At 39.8% G+C, this 24,312-nt stretch overlaps 1 protein-coding gene across 2 annotated transcripts in view; it reads right to left on the reverse strand.

Annotated features, from left to right (window-relative positions):
* The window catches only part of LOC133536118 (mediator of RNA polymerase II transcription subunit 13-like), a 330,745-nt gene that overhangs the window by 304,907 nt on the left and 1,526 nt on the right, over window positions 1-24,312 (reverse strand). The gene's annotated exons all lie outside the window — the stretch shown is intronic.

The following is a 24,312-nucleotide window of genomic DNA, read 5'->3' on the forward strand; positions in this document are numbered from 1 at the left end:
TCAGTGAAAGCTTTGAATGGTTTTCCACCATAATTTACAAATAAATTCTTTAGAATTCCTACAATGTGAATTCCTGGATTTTTTTCACATTCTGTCCCTCACAGTTGAAGTGTACCTATGATGAAAATTACAGACCTCTGTCATCATTTTAAGTGGGAGAACTTGCACAATCGGTGGCTGACTAAATACTTTTTTGCCCCACAGTATATATGTCAGGCTTGTCCCTGACAGTTTGACTATGTTTTAGTTTTTTCCTCAGCATTTGTCTTTGTGTGTTGTATTTCCTTGTCAGCGCTCGTATTTTGTCTGTTTCCTGTGTTTTTCCCTGAGTGCAGTCTCCCCTCAGCTGTGGCTGATTGGCACCTGGCCGCACCTGGTGTCAATCAGCCCGCTCTTATTTAGACCTGTTTTCTACCTCCAGTCTGTGCTGGATTGTTTTCATGTATCGTCGCTTCTGTATTGTCGCTCCTGTCGTGTCGTGTCATGTAGTGTCAATGCAGCGTAGCGGTAAGCTATATTTGGTAGCGGTTTGTAGCTTACTGTCTTTTGTTCCCTGCTTCCAAGTTTGTTTGTCCATAGCCAAGTTTGTTATCCGCCTCGTGCGCGCTTTTTCTTGTACCCTTTCTTTGGTGGCTTTTTTACCGATATCCGATATGCCAATATTGTCCACCTCTTAATTACCGACTGCGATATCAACCGATGCCGATATATACAGTCGTGGAATAAACACATTATTATGCCTAATTTTGTTGTGATGCCCCGCTGGATGCATTAAACAAGGTAACAAGGTTTTCCAAAACAAATCAATTTTAGTTAGTGCTGCAAGGGGTTCTGTTGTGTTTATGTTGTGTTACGGTGCGGATGTTCTACCAAAATGTGTTTGTGGGTTCACAGTGTGGCGCATATTTGTAACAGTGTTAAAGTTGTTTATACGGCCACCCTCAAAGTGACCTATATGGTTGCTGATCAAATATGCTTTGCATTCACTTGTGTGTGTGAAAAGAGGTAAATTATATGTGATTGGGCCGGCACGCAAAGATAGTGCCTTTAAGGTTTATTGGCCCTTTGTACTTCTCCCTGCGTCCATGTTCCACTCCGTACGGAGGCGGTTTAAAAAGTCATGAATTTTTTCACTGTTTGTTGCGTTTTTGTTTCACTTGATTAGAAAATATGTCGATTGAAAGGGGGTGTGACGTTCATATTTTGTCAATATTCAGTGTTTTACCGTTCATAGAAACATGTAAAATGCCATCACGTTTTTTTAAGGCGGTCTGTCATTATGTTTTTTAGCATTCAATCAGACATTATTTGGAGGTTTTGTATAAGTGTTCTTAAAACTAGATAAGCCCCCAGACACAATTTTTTTTCTCTAAATGTGGCCTCCGAGTCAAAATAATTGCCCAGGCCTGGTCTAATCCATTAATATTATTATTAAAGGCCTTCTGAAACCCTCTACTACCGACCACGCAGTCTGATAGTTTATATATCAATGATGAAATATTAAATTGCAACACATGCCAATACGGCCGGTTTAGTTTACTAAATTACAATTTTAAATTTCCCACGGAGTTTCTTGTTGAAAACGTCGCGGAATGATGACGCGCGTTTGTGACGTTATTGGTTGAGCGGACATTTTTAGCCCAGCACCACTTACGGCTAAAAGTCGTCTCTTTCCATCGCATGATTACACAGTAATTTGGACATCTGTGTTGCTGAATATTTGGCAATTTGTTCAATTAATAATGGAGACGTCAAAGAATAATGCTGGTGGTGGAAAGCGGTGGATTGCAGCTGCCTTTAGCAACCGAAACACAGCCGGTGTTTCTTTGTTTGTTGTGAAGCTTTAGCGAACACGTTTCTTTACCACATCTCAACCAGCAAGTTTTTGGATGAGAAATTTGTAATATTAAGTCGATCTTACCGGAGACTTGTGCGGAGTTAGCGTTTTCCTGCAGCAGCTGTCATCTTTGCCCGTCCATTGGCTTCTCTCAGAGACACATGCGATCACCGCAGCCCTCCGACTTACAGGTATGATTTATAATCTCACTAAAACACTAAAGCAGGTAAGGGTTTTTCCTGAATTATCCTAGTAAATGTGTCTAATAACATCTGAATCGCTCCCACTGCACTCGCCTTTTTTTTCTTTTTTTCTAGTGCTTCACTCTAACTTTCCTCTTCCACAAATCTTTTATCCTTGCTCAAATTAATGGGGAAATCGTCGCTTTCTCGGTCCGAATCGCTCTTGCTGCTGGTGGCTATGATTATAAACAATGTAAGGATGTGAGGAGCCCTACAACCCGTGACGTCAAGCGCACATTGTCTGCTACTTCCGGTAAAGGCAAGGCTTTTTTTATTAGCGACCAAAAGTTGGGAACTTTATCGTCGATGTTCTCTACTAAATCCTTTCAGCAAAAATATGGCAATATCGCGAAATGATCAAGTATGACACATAGAATGGACCTGCTATCCCCGTTTAAATAAGAAAATCTCTTTTCAGTAGGCCTTTAAGTGACAGACAGACGGGTGGATGGACGGACGGATAGATAGATAGATAGATAGATAGATAGATAGATAGATAGATAGATAGATAGATAGATAGATAGATAGATAGATAGATAGATAGATAGATAGATAGATAGATAGATAGATAGATAGATAGATAGATAGATAGATAGATAGATAGATAGATAGATAGATAGATAGATAGATAGATAGTACTTTATTGATTCCTTCAGGAGAGTTCCCTCAAGAAAATTAATACACACAGTTTGAACGGTAACACTATGCTTCAATCTAGGAAATAACACTGTACTTTAATTAAATGATTATTTGCTGCAAACGTACCACAGTTTGAGAATCACTGGATTAGATCACAATAATTGTGGTGAAAATAACTATAATAAAATATCTGTTGTGGCCAATACATTTTTCATGCATTTCTTTCTAACAGCATTTTTTATTTTCTACTCCATATTGTCGTTCCAGCCCACTTCACTTGCGTTGTCAGCGCGTTTCACTTCCGTTGTCGCCACTGTAGGCGTTCCTTTGTGAGGGGCGTTCTCTTCCAGGGACATTCCCTTACAGTGTCTGCATCCTGCAGTTGGATCGACTTGTTTTCTGTACACGGCCATTTTGAAGAGGCGGGAACCCCTATATCTAATCCTGCACATCCTGCTTTAACACTTCTGACTTGTTTATTTCTACAATCGTCCTACTTTGCACTGGTCAGAGCTGTGTCAGCCGGTCTTAGCGACCACTTTGTGTTATCAGAAACGCTTTAAAGGCCTACTGAAACCCACTACTACCGACCACGCAGTCTGATATTTTATATATCAATGATGAAATATTAACATTGCAACACATGCCAATACGGCCGGTTTAGTTTACTAAATTGCAATTTTAAATTTCCCGCGGAGTTTCTTGTAAGGAAAATATTAGCGCTGCACCACTAGCGGCCAAAAGTCGTCTGCTTTAATCGCATAATTACACAGTATTCTGGACATCTGTATTGCTGAATATTTTGCAATTTGTTCAATTAATAATGGAGACTATAAAGAACAATGCTGTTGGTGGAAAGCGGTGGATTGCAGCTGTCTTTTGCACCGAGACACAGCCGGTGTTTCTCTGGTTTTAACACAGAGCGGTCAAGCGAACATGTTTCTCTTCATCAACCAGCATGTTTTTGGATGGGGAAATTGTGATATATATCTTACCGGAGACATCAGTGGATTATTCGTCCTCCTGCAGTAGCTGTTTAAAAATCAGCTGTGAGCTTGGCTCCTCGGTTTCTCTCTGAGACACTGCGTGTTCACCACAGCCATCCGACCTCGAGGTATGTCTTTAGAATCTCACTAAAACTGTTGCGATCTGCTGCTCAGATCTACACTATTTATTTTTCTATTTTGTATATTTCTTCGACTCCTTATTTCCTGTTTGCTTTGTCACCATGATCACTCATCAGTCCACCTGCTAGTCTCGCCCCGCACACCTGCTACTAATTTTCACCTTCCTATTTAAGCTCGCCTTTTCTGTTCACTCATTCTCGGATCCTAATTTGCCCAGCGCAGCAGTGACAACTCTCGACCTTCATCTTTGTATGTATATTCTCGCTAGCTTTTACGCCAAGCCATTTGTTTATTTCCAGCTCACATGCTGAGGAATTGTTTTTCTGTTTTTTGTGTGCCTTCGTGCCAGCTTAGTTGTTTACTTTTACTTCCTAGTTCTCATACTAGCGTTTTTGGTTTGCCTTCTCTTTACACCAGTGTTTTTGTTCCTAGCCTTTTATTATTTAATAAATACCTTATATCTTACCTTTGCTGTGTTCTGCTTCGACGCATCCTCGGGAAAACAACACCGGCATTACCATGCCGAAGAAAAGTCTTCACAAAAACACGATTAAAACAATAAGCAGATAAGGGATCTTCCAGAATTATCCTAGTAAATGTGTCTAATTACATCTGAAACGCTCACACTGCCGCCGCCCGGAGCCGTCGCTTTTTATTTTATTTATTTTTTATTAATTTTTTTCTAGTCCTTCGCTATCAATATCATCAACCACAAATATTTCATCTTCGCTCAAATTAATGGGGAAATTGTCGTTTTCTCGGTCCGAATAGCTCTTGCTGCTGGAGGCTCCCATTAAAAACAATGTGAGGACGTGAGGAGCCCTCATCCTTGTGACGTCATCGTCTGCGACTTCCGGTAAAGGCGAGGCTTTTTTAAAAGCACCAAAAGTTGCGAACTTTATCGTCGATGTTCTCTACTAAATCCTTTCAGGAAAAATATGGCAATATCGTGAAATGATCAAGTATGAGACATAGAATGGACCTGCTATCCCCGTTTAAATAAGAATATCTCATTTCAGTAGGCCTTTAAATGTGTCCTAATAACCGCCAAGAGCTTAGCCAGATAGCATTATTAACATGGTGTTTTTCTGCGCTTTTTGCTCGGCTCTTGGGTGTCAAGTAGTCATAAAGCTTGAAGAAAAAGCATATCACCTGACACGTAGAAGTCACTTGGCAACTGTTCAACTCTTTGAAGTAAGAAATGCGTTTCGCAGTTTTGCACACCTGTTGTGTGAGGTGGCCGTTTCGAAGTCGGAGTGTTGGAAAGGCTCCAAGGAGGTGAGGGAAGAGTTTATGAGGAGGTAAACATGATTTTCCCCAAACAAATGTTCCTTCTCCTCACGAAGACAGCGTTTCAGTCCCATTATGTCAATTTCCACGTTTCATATTAGATTCTGTCTACAAACCCCGTTTCCATATGAGTTGGGAAATTGTGTTGGATGTAAATATAAAGGGAATACAATGATTTGCTAATTATTTTCAACCCATATTCAGTTGAATATGCTACAAAGACAACATATTTGATGTTCAAACTGATAAACATTTTTTTCTTTTTGCAAATAATCATTAACTTTAGAATTTGATGCCAGCAACACGTGACAAAGAAGTTGGGAAAGGTGGCAATAAATACTGATAAATTTGAGGAATGCTCATCAAACACTTATTTGGAACATCCCACAGGTGTGCAGCCTAATTGGGAACAGGTGGGTGCCATGATTGGGTATTAAAAAAAGCTTCCCAAAAAATGCTCAGTCTTTCACAAGAAAGGATGGGGCGAGGTACACCCCTTTGTCCTCAACTGCGTGAGCAAATAGTCAAACAGTTTAAGAACAACGTTTCTCAAAATGCAATTGCAAGAAATTTAGGGATTTCAACATCTACGGTCCATAATATCGTCAAAAGGTTCAGAGAATCTGGAGAAATCACTCCACGTAAGCGGCATGGCCGGAAACCAACATTGAATGACTGTGACCTTCGATCTCTCAGACGGCACTGTATCAAAAACCGACATCAATCTCTAGAGGATATCACCACATGGGCTCAGGAACACTTCAGAAAACCACTGTCACTAAATACAGTTTGTCGCTACATCTGCAAGTGCAAATTAAAGCTCTACTATGCAAAGCGAAAGCCATTTATCAACAACATCCAGAAACGCCACCGGCTTCTCTGGGTTTGAGATCATCTAAGATGGACTGTTGCAAAGTGGAAAAGTGTTCTGTGGTCTGACGGGTCCACATTTCAAATTGTTTTTGGAAATATTCGACATCTTGTCATCCGGACCGAAGGGGAAGCAAACCATCCAGACTGTTATCGACGCAAAGTTCAAAAGCCAGCAACTGTGATGGTATGGGGGTGCATTAATGCCCAAGGCATGGGTAACTTACACATCTGTGAAGGCACCATTAATGCTGAAAGGTACATACAGGTGTATGAACAACATATGCTGCCATCTAAGCGCCGTCTTTTTCATGGACGCCCCTGCTTATTTCAGCACGACAATGTGGAGCCACATTCAGCACGTGTTACAACAGCGTGGCTACGTAAAAACGAGTGCGGGTACTTTCCTGGCCCGCCTGCAGTCCAGACCTGTCTCCCATCGAAAAAGAGTGGCGCATTATGAAGCGGAAAATACGACGGAAACTCTACATAAAACAATAATGGGAAAGAATTCCACTTTTAAAGCTTCAACAATTAGTTTCTTCAGTTCCCAAACGTTTATTGAGTGTTGTTAAAAAAAAAAGGTGACGTAACACTGTGGTGAACATGCCCTTTCCCAACTACTTTGGCACGTGTTGCAGCCATGAATTTCTAAGTTAATTATTATTTGCAAAACAAAAATAAAGTTTATGAGTTTGAACATTAAATATCTTGTCTTTGTAATGCATTCAATTGAATATGGGTTGAAAATGATTTGCAAATCATTGTATTCCATTTATATTTACATCTAACACAATTTCCCAACTCATATGGAAATGGGGTTTGTATGTGATTGGACCGGCACTCGAAAGGCAGTGCCTTAAAGGTTTTTGGGTGGTCTGTACTTCTCCCTACGTCCGTCTACCACTCCGTACAGCGGCATGTTAAAAAGTCATACATTTTACTTTTTGAAACCGATACCGATAATTTCCGATATCACATTTTAAAGCACTTATCGGCTGATAATATCGGCAGTCCAATATTATCGGACATCTACTTTTCAGTGCTGAAGTTACATTAGAGTCTGTGACTACATTTTCCCAGGCATTACTGAAACCTTACAGGTATCGCTCCTGTCACTAACCTATCCTGCCGCCCCGCTCCCGTCAATCACACCTGAAATTTGTGTGTGAATTATCTGATGCGTAGCGGCAGAGGAGATTGGAGAGACGTCAGGGCGGTGTAAATCAACATAGCCGTATCTAAACGCCTTCATGTCACTTATGGAGAATATCCTGTCGACGTCCGACACGGATTTAAGGACGCGAATTCAGGTATTTCCCTAAGGTAACACAAAAATCCCTAGCTAAGCGACAGCATACTTGCCAACCTTGAGACCTCCGAATTCGGGGGATGAGGGGGTAACGGGGGGGTGTATATATTTTCAAATATTTCTCATATATATATATATATATATATATATATATAAGGGCTGGGCAACGATTAAAAATTTTAATCGAATTAATCGCACAATTTCTCCGATTATTGCGATTAACTGCATTGTATACGCAAAGCCCAATAATGAATTCAAAAGTAGTGTGTAATGCACCTTTATTGGAATATTCTCCCACATGAACAAAAGCACCAAAACATTTGTTGTCCAAACACAATTTAAATCAGTACTTGTTAAACAGTAGCAGTTAAATAGCATATTTTATGAAAATCAACTCAAAAAATTTAAATACAAACATTTAAGCTTATTGCCACTGCCAGGGTATTTAAGTTATCCTGTTTGTTATGGAAAATAAATATAATCCACATACAAATCTATGAGCCACAATCATAACATCCGAACAGGCAATTTCTGTGGTAACAGCAGAAACATTTTTTTATCAGGGTCTTATGTTTAAAAAACCTATATTATAGGTAGTGGGCTGTTTTAGGGAATTTTTGATCAAATTATCCGTAGTAGCAATATTAATAATGTTGTGTTTATTATGCGTAGTGCACTTAAAATAATTACGACCATATCAAGGAATTGATATGACGGCAATTTTCCGATTGTTTGCTTGGTGCTTTGATAAACTGAACGCATCATATACATGGTACTATATTGTGATGTTATGAGGCAAGGAATAAAAGAACTACCCTACCCAGCATGCAACAGGAGTGACGAGCATGCGCGGTAGCCCGGTATGGGTTGTGTGTTGCCCTGACGGCATCTTGTATGTTGTGATATGCACGCTCTGAAAGTAAACGTTAAGAACTCAGCCAACACTCCTCGTCTGCATTATTCATAAATAGACAGACAACACATATACTCCGCTGCTCCACAGGCCGCTGGATGTAGCCGGCAAAGTATTCCCATGCTAGCTAACCGGTCTAGCAAGCACGCGATCTATCCACATCCAGAATTGTCTGGCGGTCGTAAGTGATCTTGGAGTGACCACGCTTTAAGCCAGCCATGAAATTTGCAGAATTGTCCGGTATTTTTGCCAAATGTTCCATCTTTACCAAGAGCCCCTCGACGCTGAAGCCCGTCCGGGCGACGCCATCTTATTAAGAAAAGGCGTTAACAAAATAAAAGCATGTAAACAACATACGCAAATGTGCGATAAAATATTTGTCGGCGTTAATAGATTGATGAGTTAACTCGTAATTAACGCATTAACTTGCCAACCCCTAATATATATATATAATCTGTTCATGAATATATCCGTTCGACCACCGTGTTCAATGGAGAAGTCTGATCTACAAAATTTGCAGGCAGCATGCTCCTTCCCCTTCGAGCTGTCCTGGATGAAATGAAATTATTTTTTTCCAATCATTTTGGAACTGTCAGGGGTATTTGTTGTTGAACCCCAAGATGCAGAGAAGGAGGCAGGCATTTGGTAAGTAAACATGATTTAATCAAATACTAAGACAAAAACAAAACCAAAAGGGTACGAACAAAAAGCGCGCGCATGGGCGGGATAACAAACTAAGGGTCTTTAGCATAGAAGCTAGCAAGAAACAAAAAAGGAACTAGCGTGGAAGATAGCGGTTAGCAAACAGGAAAAACTGGAAATGGCTAATGCTAACAGAAACAGCTTACCGCTACGACGACCAGGGCAAAATGTAGCACGACGGGTAGTAGCTGTAACAAAACAACACGACAAGAGCGACATGTGGCAACGACGATACAAATGACCATACAATGATCCAGCAACTGACACAAGACAAAGCAGGTACAAATAGGAGCGGGCTGATTGGCAACAGGTGTGGCCAGGTGCCAATCAGCCGCAGCTGAGGAGGAACACAGCACTCAGGGAACAAGACAGGAAGCTGACAAAATAAAAGCACTAGACAGGAACTAAAGACAGGAGATACTAAACAGAGGAAACAGACAAATGCAGAGGAAAAAACTAAAACATAGACAAACTGTTGGGGGAAAGCCTGACAGGAACTTGCAAGCGTACTTCTTCTTCTTACTCGTCGTCGCCATGCGTCTTCTTCGTTCTTCTGCTCGTCTCTGTTATGTTTTTGGACATTACTACTTGCCGTAGTTTTGAAGCAACGCATGATGGGAATCCGGATGTTATGGGCCAGTGTATTCACGTGCCGGCTGGAATAAACACACACTGAGAAATAGCTCCGTGCCTGCCTACTTTATGGGTTATAGATAAACCTATGGATAACGGAGACATATATAATGGTCTCCTTTTCAGGTGAGAAAGGACGCTAAAGGTAGTGCCTTAAAGGCACGCCCCCAATATTGTTGTTCGGGTGGAAATCGGGAGAAATTTGGGAGAATGTTTGCCCCGGGAGATTTTCGGGAGGGGCACTGAAATTCGGGATTCTCCCGGGAAAATCGGGAGGGTTGGCAAGTATGAGCGACAGTAGTCTTCCCAAGTCACTACATAACAAGCTAACATAGCATTGGTAACATGGCTTTTAGTCACTCAACATTAATCTGACCACAACAAAGAGGTAGTAAAACAACACTTTTCTCCTATAAAGTTATTTAACATGGCGAGGAGACATTTTCATAGCAGATTACTTTAGGAAGTGCTCTTTAATTTTGGCTATTCAAAGGGAACAATGCTTACGTAAGAACTTTTTTTTTAATGCATTTTAAGTTGTCAAATACGGCCAGTACAAGGTGGCAAACAATGCAGCTAATGTGAGTGTACTATTCCGCCCCTAAGGCCCTTTAGAAAACATTCCAAAACTGCTAACAATACTCCATTGACATCTCCTGACCTGAATATTAACCAAGTATTAGCAATGTTTTCATTATAAGCGCTAAGGCAGACAAAGTACTTTTAGTGGTACCGTGATCACAGAGTGCTAACTATATCAACATACTGAGCCGGTGAGCTGCTGCATCGCCTCTAGATTGGTGAACTATAAAATAGGGCTGGGGGATATTATCGAATATACTCGATTTATCGCGGGTTCGTCTCTGTGCGACATACAAAATGACTATATCGTGATATTCGAGTATACTTTCTCACGCAGTTGCTTTTAGCTGCGGGCATTACACTACTGGCTTTTATCACTCTCTGCTGTCTCTCTTTCTCACAGAGACATAAAACAAGCGCACCTTCTTACATAAGTCACATACGTATACGCCCTCGCGGAGCAGATTGGTAGCAGCATGGGTAACATTAGCTGTGGTGCGAGTGGTAATACGAGAGAAAGAAGCTGCGAATCTGGTAACAAATGAAGGAAGAATTAATTCCCAAGAAAAACAGCAGGGGGTCCATCGTCTGGCGGTGGTTTGGCTTCAAGTGGGAACATGTCGAACAGACAACCGTAATTTGTCAAGTGTGGGGCAAAAGCGTTGCTACAAAAAGCAGCATTACTGATAATATGTAGCATCATTTGAAAAGTGACCCGCTAGAGAATGAAGAGTGCTTACTCCGCATATCAACATCTCCGTTCTGTGCCACACCAACAAAATGCCGAGAGAGGAAACCATTTCCATATCAACACGGTATGAAACAAATAGTCAACAACAGGAGATAACATCTGCAGGAACCTACCACATAGCGAAGGACATACACTATTTGATTTCCTTTTATGCAGCTCATTTTTATTTGACCCTTATTGAAATATCTTGTGTGACATCATGCACAAAAGTGCACTTTATTTGTTTTAAATTATTGTGGTGGCGTTCTGTACAAAATTACACTTTAATTTAGTGTAGTTTTTATATTTCATCTTAGTGACATCATGCACAAAAGTGCACTCATAGCTTGTTTTAAAATGTCTCAGACAATCTTGCACTTTCTGTTTCGAAATGACATGAATGTTTGTGCCACTGCTTAATAACTGTTTAATAAATACAGTTTTGCTTAAATGACTTAGTTGTGATTTCCCTCTCTGCGTGAAAGTTTAAAAGGAGCATATATTAATGCAGTATAAACAAGAATGTTTTAATGTAGACAAATAGAATCATTATACTGCTGTGATTATATGCACCAGGTGTTCATTCAAGGCTAAGGCAAAATATTGAGATATATATCATGTATCGTGACATGGTCTAAAAATATCGAAATATTAAAAAAGGCTATATAAAAACAATATGTATTTAATACACGCCTGTGCAGTTATGTTTAAAATGTGACAGTCACTACCTGAGAATATTAGTCCAAGAATCCATTCAATTTCAGCAGGGCCTTTTTTTAAAGTCCCTAATTTTGTCGTACAAAACAGAACAAATAATGATGTGTTTGTTTGTAGTCTAAACTGCTTTTCTGTAGTTTTCTGCTATTCTTTACCTCCTTCTTGTCAGAGTGTACGCTACTGATTGCAGAAACTGCTGCACAAAAAAAAAAAAACAACTCGGTTAACTTTTTAAAGGCATGTCTTGTATATTACATATTGCAGGGGTGTCCAGTCATGCGAAGAGTGAACCAGCGCTGTGTCATGAGGGAGAGAAGCCTTCAGAGATGCTATCACCACATTGGTAAGTCACAGCTAAGGAATTCAAAACATAGTTAGACCTATTTCATCCTGACTGTTCCTGTCTTTGGGATGGGTCGTGACTAATCCTCCTACTGCTGATTCATTCTTGACCTGGTAGTCCCAAATTCAAATGTATTACTAGGCCCGGGCCAATAACACATTTTGCTCGACGATATATTCACCTACAAATTGTTGTCGATAAACAATATTATTGCCAGTAAAAAAAATGTTTATCTAATTAACCACTGATGTAATTATAATACATAAAAAAATAATGCAAGGAAACCCTTTCAGATGCAATAAACTTATATTTCTCATATATTTAATTGGAATGTAAACTTGTAAATCCATCCATCCATCCATTTTCTACCGCTTATTCCCTTTCGGGGTCGCGGGGGGCGCTGGCGCCTATCTCAGCTACAATCGGGCGGAAGGCGGGGTACACCCTGGACAAGTCGCCACCTCATCACAGGGCCAACACAGATAGACAGACAACATTCACACTCACATTCACACACTAGGGCCAATTTAGTGTTGCCAATCAACCTATCCCCAGGTGCATGTTTTTGGAAGTGGGAGGAAATACCAAGTGAAAATTAAAATATACTCTGTAAGCAACATTTTGGGTTGGCGGACCCTAAATAAACACAACCAAAACAATAAATAAAATAGGTTAAATAAAGTTATTGTGACAGAAATTATCATGGTTACCATTTTTATTGTGATATTGTTTACTGTACTCATACATAGACTAAATCTTTTAACCAGGTCGTATTTTATCAAATGACTGAATAAAGAGCCACACGATATATTTTCCTGGCGGATGAAACATTAAATGTTGTTCTGGTTTCATAAGAGCCATATTGTTTTTATTTGTGTTTATATATATATTTGTTTCCTTTTATTTTAATTTGTAAAACCTTTTGAATTGCCCACATATGTGGTCCTCTCCAAGGTTTCTCATAGTCATCATTGTCACTGTCACCGACGTCCCATTGGGTGTGAGTTTTTCCTTGCCCTTATGTGGGCTCTACCGAGGATGTCCTTGTGGTTTGTGTAGCCCTTTGAGACACTTGTGATTTAGGGCTATATATATATAAAGATTGATTGATCGATTAATTGATTGAATGTCTTTTACAAAACCTAAAACCAGTGAAGTTGGCACGTTGTGTAATTCGTAAATAAAAGCAGAGTGCAATGATTTGCAAATCCCTTTCAACTTCTATTAAATTTAATAGACTGCAAAGAAAATATATTTAGTGTTAGAACTGAGAATTTATTTTTTTTTGCAAATAATCATTAACTTTGAATTTTAATGGCAGCAACACATTGCAAAAAAGTTGGCACAGGGGCATTTTTACCACTGTGTTACATGGCCTTTCCTTTTAACAACACTCAGTAAACTTTTGGGAACTGAGGAGACCATTTTTTTAGGCTATTCAGGTGGAATTATTTCCCATTCTTGCTTGATGTACAGCTTACGTTGTTCAACAGTCCTTTGTGGTATTTTGTGGTTTAAATTTGCTATTTGAATAATGTGGATTTCGATTTTAGGCATCATATTGCGCCACACATTTTCAATAGGAGACAGGTCTGGACTACAAGCAGGCCAGTCTAGTACCCGCACTTTTTTACAATGAAGCCACGCTGTTGTAACACGTGGCTTGGCATTGTCTTGCTGAAATAAGCAGGGGCGTCCATGATAACGTTGCTCGGATGGCAACATATGTTGCCCCAAAACCTGTATGGACCTTTCAGCATTAATGGTGCCTTCACAGATGTGTAAGATACTCTTACCTTGGGCACTAATACACCCCCATACCAACACAGATGCTGGCTTTTGAACCTTGCGCCTATAACAATCCGGATGGTTCCAATCCTCTTTTGATCCGGAGGACACGACGTCCACAGTTTTCCCAAAAAATATTTGAAATGTAGACTCGTCAGACCACAGAACACTTTTCCAAATCATTGTATTTTGTGTGTACTTACGATTTACACATCACGCCAACTTCACTGGTTTTGGGGTTCGTATAAAATTTAATTGGGTGATCAGTTGTTTCACTCAATTTTTACGCGAGTTCATTTACGATTAACAGTCTGTGTCTGTTTCAAGCGACACTGTGGAGTTTATAACGATAACTTTGTGCAAAAACTGCACAGCCTTTATGTTTCATGTGAATACTGTGGCTCAGTTGTAGGCAGTAATATGTTTATACAAGTTTAGAGGTGGGAATGACGTTTCTTAATTGGGAAAGACGTTGACTCTTGTTTACAGCAAGCTACATCTAGGTGGTCTCCCTATTCTTATGAACCACGTTTTTTGATTATTTTATTTTAAAGGCCTACTGAAACCCACTACTACCGACCACGCAGTCTGATCATTTTTATATCAATGATAAAATATTAACATTGCAACACATGCCAATACGGCCTTTTTAGTTTACTAAATTGCAATTTTAAATTTCCCGCAAAGTGTCCTGTTGAAAACGTTGCGGTATGATGACGCGTGCGTTTGACGTCACCGGTTGTAGCGGACATTATTTTCCAGCCCGATCCAAGCTATAAGTAGTCTGCTTTAATCGCATAATTACACAGTATTCTGGACATCTGTGTTGCTGAATCTTTTGCAATTTGTTAAATTACTAATGGAGAAGTCAAAGTAAAAAGATGGAGGTGGTAAGCTTTTAGCATTTAGCCACAAAAACACAGCCGGTGTTTCCTTGTTTAAAATGACTGAAGATGAAGCTTTACTATGGATCAGAGCGGTCAAGCGAACATGGATCCCGACTACATGTCAACCGGCAGTTTTCGTGACTTCCCTCAGAGACTCTGGCATCAACACACCCGTGCCCACACCCCTCCGACTTTCAGGTACTATTTAATCTCACTAAAACACTAGCAACACAATAGGCGGATAAGAGATTTTCCAGATTTATTCTAGTAAATGGTTCTAATAACATCTGAATCGCTCGCATTACAATCGTCTTTTTTTTTCTTCCTAGTCCTTCACTCTAAATTTCCTCATCCACAAATCTTTCATCCTCGCTTAAATTAATAGGGAAATTGTAGCTTTCTTGGTCCGAATAGCTCCAGCTGCTGCTGGCTATGATTGTAAACAATGTGAGGATGTGAGGAGCCCTACAGCCCGTGTCGTCACACGCACATCGTCTGCTACTTCCGGTAAAGGCAAGGCTTTTTTATTAGCGCCCCAAAGTTGCGAACTTTACCGTCGATGTTCTCTACTAAATCCTTTCAGCCAAAATATAATGATCAAGTATGACGCATAGAATGGACCTGCTATCCCCGTTTAAATAAGAAAATATCATTTCAGTAGGCCTTTAATATGGTAATACTAACCGTTGTAAGTTTTATCATTGCTAGCGTTTATTTGTAGTACGATTGACCGCAGCTGCAAAACGGGGCAGTATATCTCAGTTGGTATAGTGGCCGTTCTAGCAAACCTGAGGATTCCAGGTTAGAGCCCCGCTTCCGCCATCCTAGTCACTGCCGTTGTGTCCTTGGGCAAGACACTTTACCCACCGCCTGCCAGTGCCACCCACACTGGTTTAAATGTAACTCAGATATTAAGTTTCACTATACAAACATGCTTTTTGTCACTAGAGGAAAAGCGCTATATAAATATAATTCACTTCACGTCACAAAACAGTTTTCGCTCTGGTAACCCGTAACAACATTTTAATTTCTCGTCCGGTTAATTGACTTATGTCTCATCTGCTCCACTATGTATTGCGTAATTTCAGCTTGGTTGTGACTTGCAGGTTGCACGATCACCCAGAAAAAAAACAACAACAACAAAAAAAAAAGCCCTCGGGACCTCAGTGTTGTTGTCTGGACTCCAGTCTACTGCATGCCTTTCCACTTGGCTGCCCCCAGGGAGCAGGACAGTTAGCAGGCTGCTTCTTTCTCTCCCAAAAAAAAAAAAAATGCATCACACCCACCACCTGAATTATGTTCCGCCAAAAATCGCACCCAAAATGAAGCCCTTTCCAGTACCCGGCTAACGTGCCCCCCCACCGTGCGTGGCGCTGCCTGTCAAAAGTGTTATCAGCCGATCTCACTGAGGGCAACATTAACATTTTATCAGCTTTTATCTGAAAGGTTGATGGGAGGAGAGAGTAGGAGGAGGAGGAGTGAAAAGCTTTTGACTGCTCCTCGGCTCCCACAATCCTCTCTGATTTATGATCTGGTAAGCCGTTTGTGTAGCTTGACACATTACAATATTGAAGATGAGGAAATCATTATGCCTGGGAGAAATATTTGACAGAGGCAGGCGCCACTCCACATTGTGCGGTGAAATGATTATTTAAAGGGAGGGGAGTGATGCTAGACTATGTGTGCTTAAATAGTGCTTACCTGCAAAGAAAGCTGCTTAAACAAGTGCATTTGCATCATTAACGGGCTTGTTTTTGCTCCGCTGCAACTGCTTTTAACTTTGCACGCTCCTTTTTTTTTCTTCCCTGATGTAAAGGATAATTTATTGATGAAGATCTTGGAGTACAGTAAATATTTTTTCCCTCTCATCTGAATAAATACAAATAATAGTTGCCCGAGAGAACGTGATTCTATTAAAACAAATACAGTGTGTTGTTACTTAGGGGGGGTTTTGATAGATTGTAACTTAGGGTATGCAAAATATCAACAACACCCCTGGGTATGATGCAATACAGTTATATAACCATTGTGAAGGTGCACCTAACTATCATACATTGTCAGTGTTATGCATGGTTGCAGATTATTTGCATTACCAGTGGGCCAAGGGAAACCCCTAAGACACCAATGTGTAAGGTGTCGTAGTATTCTGATTTGTGTTGTGTGCATCAAAATATTTTGTATTGTATGTACTGAAACAAAACCCTAGCAAAAACCTTAAAGCCATGTCTTCTTCAGTTTTGCAAGGTTATAGTTGAGTTGTTTGCGATACCGGAAGCACACGAATGGAGGGGACACTCCCAAGACATCATGTGTAAGGTATTTGTGTAGTGTGCATCAAAATATTTGGTATACACAAAAACAATAATAATATTATAGCCATGTCTGTTTTTTTTCCGTTTTGCAGGGTTGTAGCTGAGTTTTTCGCAGTACTGGGGACCTACAATTGGAAGGGCACCCCCAAGACACTATGATGTTATTTTAATTGCATCAAAATATTCTGTATGATATATAAAATAAAACAAAGTACAGGCAATAATACTATCAAAGCAATGTCAGTTTTTGAGGGTTGTAGTTTGAGTTTTTTGCAGTACCAAGGGCCTAAACAAGAGGAGACACCACATGACATCATGATGTAAGGTATTTGTTTAGTGTGCTTCAAAATATTCTGTATTGTACCCACAAAAACAAAGCACAAGCAAAAATATCAACGGCATGTCTGTTTTCTTCTGTTTTTTTAAGGGATGTAGCTTGAGTATTGTTCAGTAATAGAGGGGGCACCCCAAGACATCAAGATGAAAGGGGTTCATGTAGTCTGCCTCAAAATATTCTGGATTGTACAGCAAAAATATCAACGGTATGTCTATTTTCCTCTGTTTTTTAAGGGATGTAGCTTGAGTATTTTTCAGTAATAGAGGGGATACCCCAAGACTTCAAAATATTCTGGGTTGTACACACAAAAACAGAGCACAGGCAGTACAATCAAAACATGTCTTTTTTCCTTCATTTTCCAGGGTTGTAGCTGAGGTTTTTTTTCCAATACTGGGGGCACACAAACAGAGGGGACACCCCAAGACACCATGATGTAACATATTTGTGGAGTGTGCATCAAAGTATTCTGTATTGTATCCACAGAAACAAAGCACAGGCAAAAATATCAAAGGCATGTCTGTTTTCTGAAGTTGTAAGGGATGTAGCTTGAGTATTTTTCAGTAATAGAGGGGACACCCCAAGACATCAAGATGTAAGGGGTTGTGTAGTCTGCCTCAAAATATTCCGGATTGCACACACAAAAACAGAGCACACGCAAAAATATGAAAACCATGTCTTTTTTTCTACAGTTTTCCAGGGTTGTAGCTGAGGTTTTTTTTCCAATACCGGGGGTTTACAAACAGAGGGGACACCCCAAGACACCATGATGTAACATATTTTTAGAGTGTGCGTCAAAGTATTCGGTACTGTATACACGAAAACAGAGCACAGGCAAAAATATCAAAGGCATGTCTGTTTTCTTCTGTTTTTAAGGGTTGTAGCTTGAGTATTTTTCAGTAATAGAGGGGACACCCCAAGACTTCAAAATGTAAGGGGTTTATGTATACTGCCTCAAAATATTCCGGATTGTACACACAAAAACAGAGCACAGGCAGTACTATCAAAACATGTCTTTTTTCCTTCATTTTCCAGGGTTGTAGCTGTGGTTTTTTTCCAATACTGAGGGCTTACAAACAGAGGGGACACCCCAAGACTCCATGATGTAACATATGTGTGGAGTGTGCATCAAAAGTATTCTGTATTGTATACACAAAAACAGACCACAGGCAAAAATATCAAAGGCATGTCTGTTTTCTGAAGTTTTAAGGGATGTAGCTTGAGTATTTTTCAGTAATAGAGGGGACACCCCAAGACTTCAAAATATTCTGTGTTGTACACACAAAAACAAAGCACAGGCAATACTATCAAAACATGTATTTTTTTCCTTCATTTTCCAGGGTTGTAGCTGAGGTTTTTTTTCCAATACTGGGGGCACACAAACAGAGGGGACACCCCAAGACACCATGATGTAACATATTTTTAGAGTGTGCGTCAAAGTATTCTGTATTGTATACACGAAAACAGAGCACAGGCAAAAATATCAAAGGCATGTCTGTTTTCTTCTGTTTTTAAGGGCTGTAGCCAGAGTATTTTTCAGTAATAGAGGGGACACCCCAAGACTTCAAAATGTAAGGGGTTTATGTATACTGCCTCAAAATATTCTGGATTGTACACACAAAAACAAAGCACAGGCAATACTATCAAAACATGTATTTTTTCCTTCATTTTCCAGGGTTGTAGCTGAGGGTTTTTTTCCAATACTGGGGGCACACAAACAGAGGGGACACCCCAAAACACCATGATGTAACATATTTGTGGAGTGTGCATCAAAGTATTCTTCTGTATTGTATACACGAAAACAAAGCACAGGCAAAAATATCAAAGGCATGTCTGTTTTCTGAAGTTTTAAGGGATGTAGCTTGAGTATTTTTTAGTAATAGAGGGGACACCCCAAGACATCAAGATGTAAGGGGTTGTGTAGTCTGCCTCAAAATATTCTGGATTGCACACAGAAAAACAGAGCAAAGGCAAAAATATGAAAACCATGTCTTTTTTTCTACAGTTTTCCAGGGTTGTAGCTGAGGTTTTTTCCAATACTGGGGGCTTACAAACAGAGGGGACACCCCAAGACACCATGATGTAACATATTTTTAGAGTGTGCGTCAAAGTATTCGGTATTGTATACACGAAAACAGAGCACAGGCAAAAATATCAAAGGCATGTCTGTTTTCTTCTGTTTTTAAGGGCTGTAGCTTGAGTATTTTTCAGTAATAGAGGGGGCACCCCAAGACATCAAAATGTAAGGGGTTTATGTATGATGCCTCAAAATATTCTGGATTGTACACACAAAAACAGAGCACAGGCAATACTATCAAAAAATGTCTTTTTTCCTTCATTTTCCAGGGTTGTAGCTGAGGTTTTTTTCCAATACTGGGGGCTTACAAACAGAGGGGACACCCCAAGACACCATGATGTAACATATTTGTGGAGTGTGCATCAAAGTATTCTGTATTGTATCCACAGAAACAAAGCACAGGCAAAAATATCAAAGGCATGTCTGTTTTGTGAAGTTGTAAGGGATGTAGCTTGAGTATTTTTCAGTAATAGAGGGGACACCCCAAGACATCAAGATGTAAAGGGTTGTGTAGTCTGCCTCAAAATATTCCGGATTGCACACACAAAAACAGAGCAAACGCAAAAATATGAAAACCATGTCTTTTTTTCTACAGTTTTCCAGGGTTGTAGCTGAGGGTTTTTTTTCCAATACTGGGGGCTTACAAACAGAGGGGACACCCCAAGACACCATGATGTAACATATTTTTAGAGTGTGCGTCAAAGTATTCGGTACTGTATACACGAAAACAGAGCACAGGCAAAAATATCAAAGGCATGTCTGTTTTCTTCTGTTTTTAAGGCCTGTAGCTTGAGTATTTTTCAGTAATAGAGGGGACACCCCAAGACATCAAGATGAAAGGGGTTTATGTAGTCTGCCTCAAAATATTCTGGGTTGTACACACAAAAACAAAAGCATAGGCAATACCATCAACACATGTCTTTTTTCCTTTATTTTCCAGGGTTGTAGCTGAGGTTTTTTTTCCAATACCGGGGGCACACAAACAGAGGGGACACCCCAAAACACCATGATGTAACATATTTGTGGAGTGTGCATCAAAGTATTCTGTATTGTATACACGAAAACAAAGCACAGGCAAAAATATCAAAGGCATGTCTGTTTTCTGAAGTTTTAAGGGATGTAGCTTGAGTATTTTTTAGTAATAGAGGGGACACCCCAAGACATCAAGATGTAAGGAGTTGTGTAGTCTGCCTCAAAATATTCTGGATTGCACACAGAAAAACAGAGCAAAGGCAAAAATATGAAAACCATGTCTTTTTTTCTACAGTTTTCCAGGGTTGTAGCTGAGGTTTTTTCCAATACTGGGGGCTTACAAACAGAGGGGACACCCCAAGACACCATGATGTAACATATTTTTAGAGTGTGCGTCAAAGTATTCGGTATTGTATACACGAAAACAGAGCACAGGCAAAAATATCAAAGGCATGTCTGTTTTCTTCTGTTTTTAAGGGCTGTAGCTTGAGTATTTTTCAGTAATAGAGGGGGCACCCCAAGACATCAAAATGTAAGGGGTTTATGTATGATGCCTCAAAATATTCTGGGTTGTACACACAAAAACAGAGCACAGGCAATACTATCAAAAAATGTCTTTTTTCCTTCATTTTCCAGGGTTGTAGCTGAGGTTTTTTTCCAATACTGGGGGCTTACAAACAGAGGGGACACCCCAAGACACCATGATGTAACATATTTGTGGAGTGTGCATCAAAGTATTCTGTATTGTATACACAAAAACAAAGCACAGACAAAAATATCAAAGGCATGTCAGTTTTCTGAAGTTTTAAGGGATGTAGCTTGAGTATTTTTCAGTAATAGAGGGGACACCCCAAGACATCAAGATGTAAGGGGTTGTGTAGTCTGCCTCAAAATATTCTGGATTGCACACAGAAAAACAGAGCAAAGGCAAAAATATGAAAACCATGTCTTTTTTTCTACAGTTTTCCAGGGTTGTAGCTGAGGTTTTTTCCAATACTGGGGGCTTACAAACAGAGGGGACACCCCAAGACACCATGATGTAACATATTTTTAGAGTGTGCGTCAAAGTATTCGGTATTGTATACACGAAAACAGAGCACAGGCAAAAATATCAAAGGCATGTCTGTTTTCTTCTGTTTTTAAGGGCTGTAGCTTGAGTATTTTTCAGTAATAGAGGGGGCACCCCAAGACATCAAAATGTAAGGGGTTTATGTATTATGCCTCAAAATATTCTGGGTTGTACACACAAAAACAGAGCACAGGCAATACTATCAAAAAATGTCTTTTTTCCTTCATTTTCCAGGGTTGTAGCTGAGGTTTTTTTCCAATACTGGGGGCTTACAAACAGAGGGGACACCCCAAGACACCATGATGTAACATATTTGTGGAGTGTGCATCAAAGTATTCTGTATTGTATACACAAAAACAAAGCACAGACAAAAATATCAAAGGCATGTCAGTTTTCTGAAGTTTTAAGGGATGTAGCTTGAGTATTTTTCAGTAATAGAGGGGACACCCCAAGACATCAAGATGTAAGGGGTTGTGTAGTCTGCCTCAAAATATTCTGGATTGCACACACAAAAACAGAGCACAGGCAAAAATATGAAAACCATGTCTTTTTTTCTACAGTTTTCCAGGGTTGTAGCTGAGGTTTTTTTCCAATACTGGGGGCTTACAAACAGAGGGGACACCCCAAGACACCATGATGTAACATATTTTTAGAGTGTGCATCAAAGTATTCGGTATTGTATACACGAAAACAGAGCACAGGCAAAAATATCAAAGGCATGTCTGTTTTCTTCTGTTTTTAAGGGCTGTAGCTTGAGTATTTTTCAGTAATAGAGGGGACACCCCAAGACTTCAAAATGTAAGGGGTTTATGTAGACAGCCTCAAAATATTCTGGATTGTACACACAAAAACAGAGCACAGGCAATACTATCAAAATATGTCTTTTTTCCTTCATTTTCCAGGGTTGTAGCTGAGGTTTTTTTCCAATACTGAGGGCTTACAAACAGAGGGGACACCCCAAGACACTATGATGTAACATATTTGTGGAGTGTGCATCAAAGTATTCTGTATTGTATACACAAAAACAAAGCACAGACAAAAATATCAAAGGCATGTCTGTTTTCTGAAGTTTTAAGGGATGTAGCTTGAGTATTTTTCAGTAATAGAGGGGACACCCCAAGACATCAAAAAGTAAGGGGTTTATGTAGTCTGCCCCAAAATATTCTGGGTTGTAAACTCAAAAAGAGAGCACAGGCAATAATATGAAAACCATGTCAGTTTTCCAGGGTTGTAGATTACTTTTTTTTCCAATACTGGGAGCTTACAAACAGAGGGGACACCCCAAGACACCATGATGTAACATATTTGTGGAGTCTGCATCAAAGTATTCTGTGTTGTATACACAGAAACAAAGCACAAGCTAAAATATCAAAGGCATGGCGGTTTTCTGAAGTTTTAAGGGATGTAGCTTGAGTATTTTTCAGTAATAGAGGGGACACCCCAAGACATCAAAAAGTAAGGGGTTTATGTAGTCTGCCCCAAAATATTCTGGGTTGTAAACTCAAAAAGAGAGCACAGGCAATAATATGAAAACCATGTCAGTTTTCCAGGGTTGTAGATTACTTTTTTTTCCAATACTGGGAGCTTACAAACAGAGGGGACACCCCAAGACACCATGATGTAACATATTTGTGGAGTCTGCATCAAAGTATTCTGTGTTGTATACACAGAAACAAAGCACAAGCTAAAATATCAAAGGCATGTCGGTTTTCTTCAGTTTTAAGGGATGTAGCTTGAGTATTTTTCAGTAATAGAGGGGACATCCCAAGACATCAACATGTATGGGTTTTGTGTAGTCTGCCTCAAAATATTCTGGCTTGTACACACAAAATCAGAGCATGAGCAATAATATTAAAACCGTGTCTTTTTTCTTCAGTTTTTCTAGGGTTGGAGCTGAGGTTTTGTTCACTCACAAACAGAGGGGACACCCCAAAAACACCACAATGTAAGGTATTTGTGTAGTGTAAATATTTTGTATTGTATACACGAAAACAAAGCACAGGCAATAAACAGTGTCAAAGCCATGTCTGTTTTCTTCAGTTTTCTGGGGTTGTAGCTGACTTTTGCAGAATTGGGGACCTACAAATGGCAGGTACACCCCCAGGACATTAAGATGTAAGGTGTCAAATTTTTCCGAATTGTCTGTTTGTAAAAACTTAACACGCTTATTTACATCAAAGCCATGTCTGTTTTTGTCAGGTTTTGCTGGTACGTAGGTACGTTGTTTTTTTTTTGCCGTATCAGATGCCTACAAACGGAAGGGACACCCCCGAGACACCATGATGTAATGTGTCAATTTCTTCAGAATTGTTTATAAAATAACACACTTATGTCTGTTTTTGTCAGGTTTTGCCAGGCTGTACTTTAGTTATTGTGGAACCAGGGAACCCATGAAGAGGAAGGGACACTCCCAGGTATTTGTGTAGTGTGCATCACAACATTCCATTGTGTACACACAAAAAGAAAACACAAGCTATAACATCAAAGCCATGTTTGGTTTTCTTCAGTTTTGCCGGCTTGTAGCTAGTTTTTTTGCCGTGCGGTAGGCCTACAAATGGAGGGGACACCCCCCAAGACCCCATGATGCAAGATGTCAATTTCTCCAGAATTGTTTATAAAAACTTAACACACTCATGTCTGTTTTTGTCAGGTTTTACCAGGCTGTAACTTAGTTTTTGTGGAACCAGGGAACCCATGAAGGGGAAGAGACACTCCAAGGTATTTGTGTAGTGTGCATCACAACAATCCGTATTGTATACACAAAAACAAAACGCTAGCTATAACATCAAAGCCATATTTGGTTTTCCTTAGTTTTGTAGCCAGTTTTTTTTGCAGTACGGTAGGTCTGCAAATGGAAGGGACACCCCCAAGACACCATGATGTAAGATGTCAATTTCTTCAGAATTGTTTATAAAAACTTAACACAATAAAGTTTG

The sequence above is a fragment of the Nerophis ophidion genome, linkage group LG17 (assembly GCF_033978795.1).
Source record: "Nerophis ophidion isolate RoL-2023_Sa linkage group LG17, RoL_Noph_v1.0, whole genome shotgun sequence".
Lineage (NCBI taxonomy): Eukaryota > Metazoa > Chordata > Actinopteri > Syngnathiformes > Syngnathidae > Nerophis > Nerophis ophidion.